Source organism: Typopeltis vanoorti, chromosome 22 (genome assembly GCF_054136105.1).
Source record: "Typopeltis vanoorti isolate ZY-2024b chromosome 22, IOZ_Tvanoo_1.0, whole genome shotgun sequence".
NCBI classification, from domain to species: Eukaryota; Metazoa; Arthropoda; class Arachnida; order Uropygi; family Thelyphonidae; genus Typopeltis; species Typopeltis vanoorti.
This window is the reverse complement of record NC_143570.1, coordinates 58,718,234-58,730,616: the sequence shown is the minus strand read 5'-3', so window position 1 is coordinate 58,730,616 and position 12,383 is coordinate 58,718,234. Positions and strand designations below refer to the sequence as shown.

Sequence of the window (12,383 nt, the reverse complement as noted above, 5' to 3'; positions counted from 1 at the left end):
CCTAGTGACTAGGACAAAATATAGGAAGTATTAGATTCTATTTTAATTCTTTTTGAGTGTTGTAAAAAATCCATTAAGCCTCCAACATGATGTCCTCACAGCACTTAAGCCTCTACACAGGTATGGATGTTAGTAATTATCTTCAGGTGGTATGTGAGTGGAGAAGAAGTATAGTCTTGCTTACATGAAATAAAAATTGTTTTGGTGGCACCAAAGTTAACAAGGTTGTCCTTAGCCCAATGAAATATGACAGAAAGATCAGTTTTAAGGGATTTATTATGAAAGATTTTGCAGATTGTAACCTATCAGGGCTTGCAAAAGGCACTCATCTGGTCATCAATGATAAGTGAGAATTTTTAGTTGAGTAAAAAAAACCAGTACAGAAGTTTTGATTTAATCGTCAGTTTTTTTACATAATACCAGAATACATAAGATAATAAATGTTGTAAATAGTTTTCTATATGTCTGTCTTACTCATAGCATCTATTATGGAGTGCTAGTCATTACGAATGCTTTCTTCGATTATCACTGATTTTGTTGTAATGGAATATGGTAGGATAGGATATGCATGTATCCTATCCTATCCTCTTAGAGAGCTCAGTCATAGCACGAGGTAACCCACTTATTCCCAACAGACAATCTAAAACAGATATACTGCTGCACAGCAGATATGCTGTGGACAACAGGTAATTAGCTTATTTCTTACTCAGTGATGGAATATGCAGAATTGGAAATTAACAGCAGATGTTAAAACTTGGAAAGAAGTATTTATTTGTCCAAAATATTACTTTATATTGACTCTAACCAAAATGTTTTACAATTATTTTTGGAGTTGCTGCTGTGTCATATCACATCACTGGCCTTGTCAATACAATGATTCAAAAATACACTAATATAGTTGCTTTGTGTACACCTAATGGTTTTATTTTATTGAGAGTTTTTATGATACTGTGTATTTTCAATGTTTGTTCACAATGGCAAAGAAGAAACTGATTTTATTTCCACAAAAGTGATTCAAGGGTATGTGTTAGAGTGAAACATTGCAAAAAATTTCATTAGTACAAAAAAAAATTAATTAAAAAAATAAATAATGGACTTGTTATCACTTATAAAATGCATGAATTTTTTTTTTTTCCGACTGATAAAAACAATATATATGTAGTTAACATATTAGCTTCATCATTAGTAGTACAACAGGGTAAAAAGTGGCCACAGCATTAACAAAAGCTTATAAATTGACCAGGTCTGAGGTTAAACACGACTATGATATATTAGCTACTGCGGTAGAATACATCCAGACTAACATTGTAAGATATGTGGCTGACAAGTGAGTCAGTACAAAATTTTTGAAGCCATGTGTATATTTATGCACCTCCCAGACACAAAAAGCTTTTGTGTAAACCTAGAATATATTAATACCTTGGGTGAGCTAAGGACTTTTTTTTTTCTATTTTTATTAATTTTTTAAAATTTTTTTACGAATTTTTACAAACCCTGCTCTAGAGACCAAAATGGTCTCTAGAAACCATATTTGGTCTCTAGAGTGGTGGTGGTGGTTTCACACCAGGCGATGAAATTAATCACCCACCCTAAAGACAATCACAAACATCCATGCCCACAGCAGAATTTAAAGTCTAAAGCCTCAATCTGTTGGTTGGAGAGCAGATATGTTAACCACTCAAAGAACTATGCTGGCAATATAAATAATAAGTAGGAGAACTGAACTGATTTAGCTAAATATTTTTCAAATCATCTTCGAAACAATACTGGCCAAATCAACATACATCTAAAACAGTTTTTAACTTCAAGTAGAAAATGAAAGGGACTTGTTTGCTGGACTCTGAAATTATAGTTTCTATTTATGTGGTTCATCTATTTACAAACATACCTCTCCAAGAAACTATTCTGTTTTTACAAAATAATTTACCTGAGGATGTTGTTAAATTGACCATTAATGCAGAACACTTTGTATGGCAGAATAACATACATAATAAAAATAAAATACATAGGCATAAGCAGTCATATTTCCATCCTGTATCATGTATCATTCAGAAATACACTAATATAGTTGTTTTGTGTACACCTAATGGTTTTATTTTATTGAGAGTTTTTATGATACTGTGCATTTTCAATGTTTGTTCATAATGGCAGAGAGAAAGAAACTGATTTATTTCCACAAAAGTGATTCAAGGCATATAAGTGCTATAAGTGAAACATTGCAAAAAATATCATTAGTACAGAAAAAAAAAAAAATTAATTAAAAAAAAAGTCTTGTCATCACTTATAAAATGCATGAATTTTTTGTTCAGACTGATAAAAACAATAATATATATGTAGTCAACATATTAACTTCATCACTAGTAGTACAGCAGGGTAAAAAGTGGCCACAGCATTAACAAAAGATAAATTGACCAGATCCGAGGTTAAACACATGACTATGATATATTAGGCTACTGTGGTAGCATATATATCCAGACTATGGATGATTATTTCATGGAGCATTTGGAATACCAGCTTTTTACACCATTTTCCTTTTCAACCTTACATCTGGCTGCATTTTATTAATGATATATTTACTAGTCTGGTTCCATGTTGAAACAGAATTACATCAGTTTTAGGCTATATTGAATTTTCCAACTACAAGAATCCTTCTTCACTGGCAGATATATATCCACACAGCTTTACACCATCCTTCACAAAAGACTGGGATATACAATTTATTCTTTGAACCCCATTCTAATTAGAAGAATAGAATAGAATAAGAATCACATTGTTATTTAATAGATATAAAGAAACTTCCAACCAGAACAGAATTCATAATTATCATTTTTCAGCCAAACTACAATCTGATGTTGAGAGGATATTTCCATATCCTACCTTAAAGGTTCTTCTGAAAAAATAGCAAGGATTCTCTGCAAATACAATCTTTATACTACTTTCAAACCAGCACAAAAGTTATCTTCTTTCCTATCATCTACTAAAAAAAAATTGCCTCTACTATTCTTACCTGGTGTTTACCTAATACCCTATTCATGTCGACTTACTATTTGGGCACACTGGCTATTCTGGTAAGTGGATCCAAGAACAACAAGATTACATAAGATTTCTAGGATCAGAGGATTCAGACCTTTCTTCTTATGCCATTGACACTAGATAGAGTTCACTGGGATCAGACAATGATGTTGCACTAGAGTAGATTTAAATTCAATCGTCTATTTCTTGAAATGTGTGAAACCCTGCATCATTAATCTTAATCAGACTTCATGCATATCTTCAAGTTTTCCCAAAACTTAAAGATAGACATACAGTAATAAAAATCATAAATATTTTTATTTCATTATTTATTTATTATTTTTATTAACTCCCCCCCCCATGAATTACACAACTACAAGTAGTTCCTTCAAACTTTGAATAGTGTTTTCTCATGTTCACTCAGCTGTGACTGAGACACATGGAAGTATACTCATTCTGTGTGACTCATTCTTATGTTAATATTTTAATGATGTAACCAATTCTTTTGCTCTTTCCCAGAACAGCACTCATGTTAAAGAGAGTAAAATATACAGGAGAACCCACTAAGCAGAACTTATTCTAGTTCTGCTCAGTGGTAAGTTTCTGCCTGTCATCACTGAGTGGAACCACTGCTGATCTTAGAGTGATTTGAAGGATCACCTAGTTTTTGGAGACAACCCAATTACTTACAAAGAAGTTGAAACTGGCCTAGTAGTGACCTTTTCCATAATGCATAACTATATATACACATCCAAAAGGAAGTGTGCTTTGCATCATGGGATAATAAGGCAACTGATGTGAAGTAAATAGCCTCTACATATGTAAAAAGTCTGGTCTTGATATTTCATATACAAATTTTGCTTGCTTACACTTGGATAAAGGATTAAACAAGAATATAATTTCAAGTATAATTTATGAATGCATATAATCAAGAAATAAGTATGAAATGGACACTATTCTAACAGTTCAGAAAACATTCAAGATTACAAATTAGTACTATGATGCTTGTGGAATGATGAAAGACTAAGCATTGATCCATTTTTAACTGAAAAGGAGCTGAAATAAATCCAAATTTAGTGACATTAAAATATATAATCCTCTCCCCCATGAAAAAAAAAAAAAGCCACAGAAATACCAAACTTAATAAAATTGAAAATCAATATTATTTTTATTTTAAAATATGATTTTACTATATCCAAGATATATAATGGAGACTTCATTCAATGGATTTCTCATACACATCCTAAGTGATAGTCGAATATTTAGGCTTATGTGCTGGCTTAAACTCATTATTAGGTTTAATGGAATGAATACAGCACAGACACAAAAATTAAACACAAGTATAATGGAGCCTATATTTAGTTTGTCACAGACATCATAAGGGATACAATCTTAAAATTGTAAAAGCACACACAAAAATACTCAAAATAAGTGGAAAAAAGTTAGACTAAAGCCGAACTATTATGGCTGCTATGCTTCACTGCAACAAATATAAACTTGAAAGACTTTTCTTAGAATCAGTGGCAAAAATTTAGGATATGTTAACTCCTCCTTAGGCCTCCAATCCACCAGTTAAGGCTAGCCAACAGCACCCACAGAGGGCATCCCTCATAGGACTTTAGGCTTTTAGTCCAACTTTTCACAGTAAAACAAGAACACACAAAAAACGCTCAGAACTTCATGTTCTGACTGCTTTTGTGTGTGCTTTTATAATTATTCCTGATGACGCCTGTGTGGCAGATAAAATATAGGAGCGATTAAGATTGTGTTTGTTTTTCTGTGCTGTATTCATTCCGTAACCTAATAATGAGCAAGGACTAAGTGATGTTTATGAGAAATCAAATTATTCTACCTGACTCATTAATGAGAAAATAAACTTATATGCATTACTATATCTGATTAGAGATTAAAATATGTACATTTATCAGAATTATAAAATAACTTCCATAATGCAGTAAGGAGGTTAGAATTACAGCAGAAGCAACTACAGCTATGAGGCAACTTATGTCTACAAACAGCGTGTTCTTCTGGCTGGTATGTGCCTGTTTCATAGGATGAAAAATCAAAGTTTCTAGGAGCATTCAGAAGGAGATAATATGAGATATGCTCACTTGGTTGAAAAGATCTTGTTTCATATCCAGTTTAAGGTGAGAGTAACTCATAACATGACAGGCTGAGCTAAACACATTAAGGGAAGATGAAGTAAAACTTAATACTGAACATATCATTATATAAATTTATTAAATTACTAATTTCCATGCAAATAAAATCTCCACAAGAGAATAACATTAATCATTTTGAGATATAAGAAAGTGGGTGCTTAAGAGTCAAAGCTGGATAACTAGAAGACTTACACGTAGCCATTTATGAAATACAGAGAACTGACTAATGTCCATTCCTCACCCTCTCTTGGTACATTTTATTAGTAGATATCCTCGTAGACAGGGAATGGAATGGGCTAACAATCTGGGATTTCAGTCAAACTGTAATCTTATTGGCTTAAACCAATATATCATGATGGTATAAAGTGAGAGAATTTCATTTCCTTTAGTGTTACACAGTGATTAGCATTCATTTTAGACAAATTATGGACTCTACAACCATGTTAGAAATAAAATTTTAATTTCCAGATGTTTCGACCTTAATATGAGGTCAAAACGTCGGGAAATTATCTGGAGTATAAACACACACACACACACACATATATATATATTATTATTATTATTATTAAGGGTATTTACTCGGATTGTAGACATTTTTATATTAGAATTTTATTGACTAGAAACACCGAGATAAGACAAAAACTTTAATTAGAATACAACTAGTTTTGTCGGAATGCCGACTTCTTCAGGTGTACATACTATCACAAAAAAACTGGAAAGTTAGCAAGATAAAAAATCAACTTCTCATATAAACAAGTTAGGAACAACAACAACAGTCAAGTTTGAAATCGCGCATTGTGGCAGGTCTAGTGTGAGGCGTTAGTGAGTGGAAACTATCTCGAGAAAGCCAAAACTGAATTATGCATTGTGTGAATTAAGTAAGCTATAACTTAAATTACTGTTCATGTGCGAGGGGTTCAGAACTATTTCTTTCGATTCCAAGATATGTCTTTCTTCGTAATAACAATAACATTATTATTTTACCAGCAGACAAAGGAAATGCAACAGTCATCCTTATCAGATCTGATATCTGATTACCGCACCAAGATCAACAAATTATTAATGTCTAATACTTACTCTCTTTTACAAAGTGACCCTATGAGGGAACTTCACAACTGGACCAATAACCTTCTCAAGTCAACCTCGAAACTTCCAAGACACACCAGGTGATCTCTATGTTCTCTTTATCCCCTGATTCCCCATTTATATGGCCTTCCAAAGATCCACAAAGTGAATACACCTTTAAGACTGATAGTTGAAGGCATTGACTCCACTACTTAGAACCTGTCAAAATACCTTGCCTCATCCTTAAAACCTCTCACTGGAAATTCTTCCTCTTATATCAAGACCTCTGCAGATTTTATATCAAAGGTAAAAAATTTACAACTCAAGGAGTATGACAGAATGGTCAGTTTTGATATTGTCTCTCTCTTTACAAAAGTTCGTTCCTACCGAAGAAGTCCTCGATCTCCTAAAAAACAAACTAAAAAAAAAAAAAAATTATCCTTATTGATGCATTGTGTAAACGCTGGCTATTTCTTATTTGAAGAAAAAATTGTGTAAAATCTGGCAATTTCTAGCACTACACTAAAACCAAAACTGTGGCTTCGATGCTTAGATGACATCTTCCTTATCTGGGAATATGGTCCAGAGAGCTTACAAACTTTCCTAGATCATATGAACAATCGCCAATTCACATCGGAACTTGAGGCGAACAGTGTCCTCTCCTTTTTAGATGTAAAGATTACTAGGATGCCTAATTGTCTCAAATATTCTATTTTTTGAAAATTTGAATTGATGTACTTCTCATACAGACAGATACTTATATGCCTCCTCTCATCACTTCCCTCTGCAGAAACTCGGAATTATCACCACTCTGGTTCATTGGGTGAGATCTCTAATTTCAGAAGAAGATCTTCAAATTGAACTTAACCACCTCAAAAGCATTTTCTTAAACAACGGCTACTTGCCTCGAAGCATTTCTCACACCGTCTATATCCACGTCTCCAACTTCGGCAAGAAGATAACTCGAACCCTATTGCACACATTCAATTACTGTACATAAGTTCTCTATTGCCCAAATTGGCAAAAATTATGAAGAAATTTAATATTAGAACTTACTTCACTACTCTACCAAAATTTCGTTCTTTCCCGAGTCAACCCAAGCCAAAATCACCAACTTCAGTTCCCAGGAGTATATAAAATCATCTGTAGTTGCAGGAAGCTGTATTATGGACAAACAGATAAGTCTATCTCACTACAACTAAAAAAGCATCAACGTGATATCTCTTACAACAGAACCCGTGCAAGCGCCCTCTCAAGTTATTATTATTTCGGGCGACTCCAGGGAGTACTTAGACTCATCGAGGGAGGCCCTAAACATCATGTCCACACAACTATACGACATTCTCACAGTATCTATCATACCTTGCCTTGAACTCGCTCACTGTCATAGCACCCACAACAGACTCTGGCCGCTTATTCCACTCATTTACCACTCTAAAAGTAAAGAACCCAGCTCTAACACCCCTGCTAACCACACTCTTGTCCAGCTTCCATAGATGTCCCCTAGTTCTCCCACCACCAGTCCTGATCTCAAAAATATCCTCTGAATTAATCCTATAGAATCCCTTTAGCAATTTGAATGCCTCAATCATATCTCCCCTTTTCCACCTATCAACTAGTTTCTGCAACCCACAAATCTTCAACCTGTTCTCATATGGTTCATTCCATAGACCTGCTATCATCTTAGTCACTCGCCTCTGGATCCTCTCCACCTCCTCCCCATCAAGAAGGAACCGAGGCGACCAAATCTGGGCACAGTAATCGAGATGAGGTCTTATCAAGGCTTGGTACAGAGGTACAATAACTTGCTTGTCTCTGCTCATCAAGGTATTTTTCAACAACCAAGTGAGTTGATGAGCTGATTTAGCTACTTTCGCAATGTGCCCCCTAAACTTCATCTCCCTATCCACCAACACTCCCAAGTCCCTGGCCTCATCAATCTCCTGGAGTACAGTTCCACCAATGTGGTATACTGCTGCTAATCTTTTCACCCCAAAATGCATAACCTTACATTTTGTCACATTAAATTGACATCCATTCTCCTTAGCCCAGAACTCCAATCTATCCAAGTCATCCTGCAAGATTTTGACATCTTCTGCATTCACTATCGCCCTACCCAACTTTGCATTATCAGCGAACAAATGAACTGTTCCTCTTAGATCCTTTCCTATATCATTAATGAACAAATTAAACAGCAGTGGTCCAAGAACAGAACCCTGCAGCATACTACTAGTCATAGGCAGTCTTTTGGACTCTACTCTTGAATAAACTACTCTCTGATATCTCTCCATCAACCACCTACCTATCCATTCTTTTAGGGTTACACGGTGATCAGCACTCATATTTGTAGATTTAGGGACTCAAAAACACACGTGTTGAACATTGGGTGGATGCTAGATTTGTTCAATACGTGTGTTTTTGAGTCCCTAAATCTACAAATATGACCTACCTATCCATCTCACCAACCCTATATCAATTACCATATGTTGTAGTTTACGGATTAGAATTCCATGTGGTATCCTGTCAAACACCTTTGCCAGGTCCAGTAGTATCACTGTAAACCCATTACCCTTATCCAGTTCAGCCGTCACCTTGTTATAAAACGTGAGCAAGTTACTGAGGCATGATCTACCCTTCACAAAGCCATGCTGTTCCCTGTACAGTATCTCATTTTCATCAATCCATTCCTGTATTTTTCCCTTGACTACTTTCTCCAAGACCTTGACAACGACTCCTGATATACTGATCAGTCGGTAATTTGCAACCGTAGTGTTGGATCCTCCTTTATGCAGTGAAACTATTTTCCCCTCTTTCCACACCTTCGGGACTAAACCAGATCTGAGACTCAGATTAAACAACACGGTCAAGGGCACTGATAATTCCTTAGCCGCTTCACGCAAGACCCGTGCCGGTATACCATCCAATCCCACAGATGTATTCACATTAAGGTTCTGTAATAGACTATTCACCTCCACTTCATTCATCACAATTCCCGTATAAACTAATGGTTCCTTCATTTTTTCAATGTCACCACCTGGATGATATACTTTTGTTCCTAATGCTCCTGGCATTAGTATACATGAAATGCAGTGATCCCTTTGTCCCATCCCTATCTTGATGCGTTATTCTAAATGTCCCATTTCCAGTTTTTGTCCTTAGTGCTGGCTCGGGTACATTATATACATTTTTCCACTCAACTGTCTCACTAATATCTGCATATCCACTCCCCCCCCCCCCTCCTTGGTAGCTCTAGTTTCCCTGGTTCTGCACATCCATTTTCACTTCATTCAGCGAACTACTTGATAGAATGACTTGCAATTTCACACGGATGCTTATGAGAGATGTATCAACTTAGAAAAAAAAATCTTGCCAATAGTGTTGCCATCTACAGTCAAAGCTGAGAACCTTTCAGACCAATCTCATATATATATATATATATATATATAATTAAATAAATTTTCAGCCTATATTTCTACCCACTACAGGGTGAAGGCTTCTCCCATTGCGGGAGGTTTTGGGGTCTACTACTCCCATGGTGACCCCATCCATAGGGGGAGAGGACAATCACAAACATCCATGCCTACGCGGGATTCGAACCCGCAGTCTCTTGGCTGGAGAGCAGATACGCTAACCACTCGCCCAACCAAGCCGGTACATATATATGTATATCATCAACATCATCATCATTATTAGCCATTGTCGATCCACTGCTGGATGAAGGCCTTTACAAGATTACTCCAAAACTTTCTGTCCATGGCTCTCCTGCAAATCTGATATCATCAATCCACGGTGATTTAGGTTGGCATCATGGTCATTTTTCCTCTCGTAGAATCCAATCCAATACTTCTTTTGTCCATCGCTGATCTTGTCTTCGAGCAATATGCCCAGTCCATTGCCACTTCAGATATTTCACTCTTCGTATGATGTCAGAGACTTTGGTTTGATTTCTTATCCATGTATTCCTTTTGTGATACCAAACATACTTCTTTCCATACTAAACTGTGTTGTTCTTAATTTTTGAATTTCCTTTGCATTCGGTGTCCATGTTTCACAATCATATGTCAGTATAGGAAGAATACACTAGTTAAATACTTTTCTCTTCAGGCATAATGGTAGTTGGTTTTTTAATATTGAATGCAATTTTCCAAATGCTTTCCACCCAAGCATCGTGCGTCTTTTAATTTCATCCATGATATTTTGTTCCATTGATATCTGTTGTCCTAAGTATATGTAATCATCTACTTGTTTAATTTCCTCATTATTGATTTTTATTATTTCTGGTTGGACATAGCTATTGAACATAACTTGGGTCTTTTTTAGATTTATCTTTTGGCCTGCTGTTCTTCTAGGAATTTGGGGCTCATGGATACGAGTCTGTAATGTGCAGTTGAAGTAAAGATAACTATGTGGCTTAAATATCTTCCATTTATCTTCAGACCTTTTGCTTCCCAATCAAGAAGTTTGAATATTTCTTTTATTCATGTTGTGAATAATTTTGGAGATGTTGTGTCACCCTGTCTTATACCTCGCTATATTCCCACAGTAGAGATGTTTCCATCGAAATGAATTGCTGCTGTGGCATTGGTGTATGCTGATTTTGAGGTCCTGATGTATGGCTCCTTCACTTGTTGGTTTCGTAATGCTTTAAGTATTGCACAAGTTTTAAGTGAATCAAAGGCTTTCTCATAGTCAATAACACTAAGACATAGTGGTAATTGATATTCATTACACCATTTGATAATCTGCTGTACAACTTGAATATGGTCCATTGTATTAAAGCCCCTTCGAAAGCCTGCCTGTTCTTTTGGTTGTGCTAGGTCCAGAGTCGCACAAAGCCTATGAACTAAGACTTTTATAAACACTTTGTAGACCACTGATAGTAGACTGATAGGTCGGTAGTTCATCAAGTCTTCTATCTCATCTTTTTTATGTATCAGAATTAGGGTAGCCTTCTTCCATGTTATTGGTACATCATTTTTCTTCGGGCATAAAGTAAATAGTTTTGCTAAGAGTTTGTAGATTATTTCTCCACTTCAGAAGTTCAGCTATAACGTCATCCTCACCTGCAGCTTTCCCATTTTGGAAGCTTTGGATGCTCTGCATAACTTCTTCTGATAGAATCTGTGGTATTTCAGCTGTGTCATAGTTGTCTTCTTCTTCATTTAATTCATCATCCTGATATAATATTGAGTAGAATTCTTCAATTCTTTTTGCTATAGCATATCTATCTCTGGTGATGATCCTGTCTTGTAGTTTGACTGCAACCATCTGTTTACTGTTCATCAATTGCTGTTTGGCTTTTTTGAGACTATGGTTGTTTTCAATTGTTTGCTGTATGAATTTACAATTGAATTTTCTTATTTCTTCTGTGATACGTTTTCTGATTGTTTTGCACAATTTAGTGTATTCAATTTTATTCTGTAGGTTAAATGATTGTTCCATTTCTCTTCGTTTCTTCATAAGCTGTTTTGTTTCTTCAGAGATTTTGTCTTGTTTCTGTTCTGTGGTACCAGATATTTCAAGTGACCATTGTAAAAAGTTTTGGATAATAATGTCATTACTTTCTGATAGATCAGCATTGTCATCTATAATAAGATGTTTAAATCTATTGTTTAGTTCGTGTTGGAATATATCTTTTTTAATGTTGAGTTTGTGTGCATCTATGTTTTGCTTTGATCTTCGAAACATTTTTCTTCTTTCGTTTTGGTAATTTATTTGGATTTTACTGTGTACCATACAATGGTCACTTTCAACGTTGAATGTGTTTATAACAGTGAAGTCTTGAAAGATGTTTTTCTTATTGCTGAGGATAAAGTCAATTTCACTAGTTTTTCCATTTGGACTTTTTCATGTCCACTTTCTATGTGTTTTTTTCTTGAAAACAGAATTCATGATATAGAGGTTTTCTTTTAACCTTGCTCCTCTGTCATCTCTCATGCCATATCCAAAATTTCCCATTGAGCTTTCATCTGAATGTTGAATACCAATTCTAGCATTAAAGTCTCCCATTACAATTCTGAAATGATGTTTTCCTTTATTGTAGAGTTGAGATATATATATATTGCCATCTATAAGGTTTGACTATTTTAAATCACTCAAGAATATCTGACAGATAAAATCTACTTCCACCTCTCCTTTTCTGAG

The 12,383-nt window shown here is 35.2% G+C and overlaps 1 protein-coding gene across 2 annotated transcripts in view; it reads right to left on the bottom strand.

Annotated features, from left to right (window-relative positions):
* LOC150094439 (aladin-like) overlaps nt 1-12,383 on the bottom strand; it is a 401,031-nt gene that overhangs the window by 10,956 nt on the left and 377,692 nt on the right. The gene's annotated exons all lie outside the window — the stretch shown is intronic.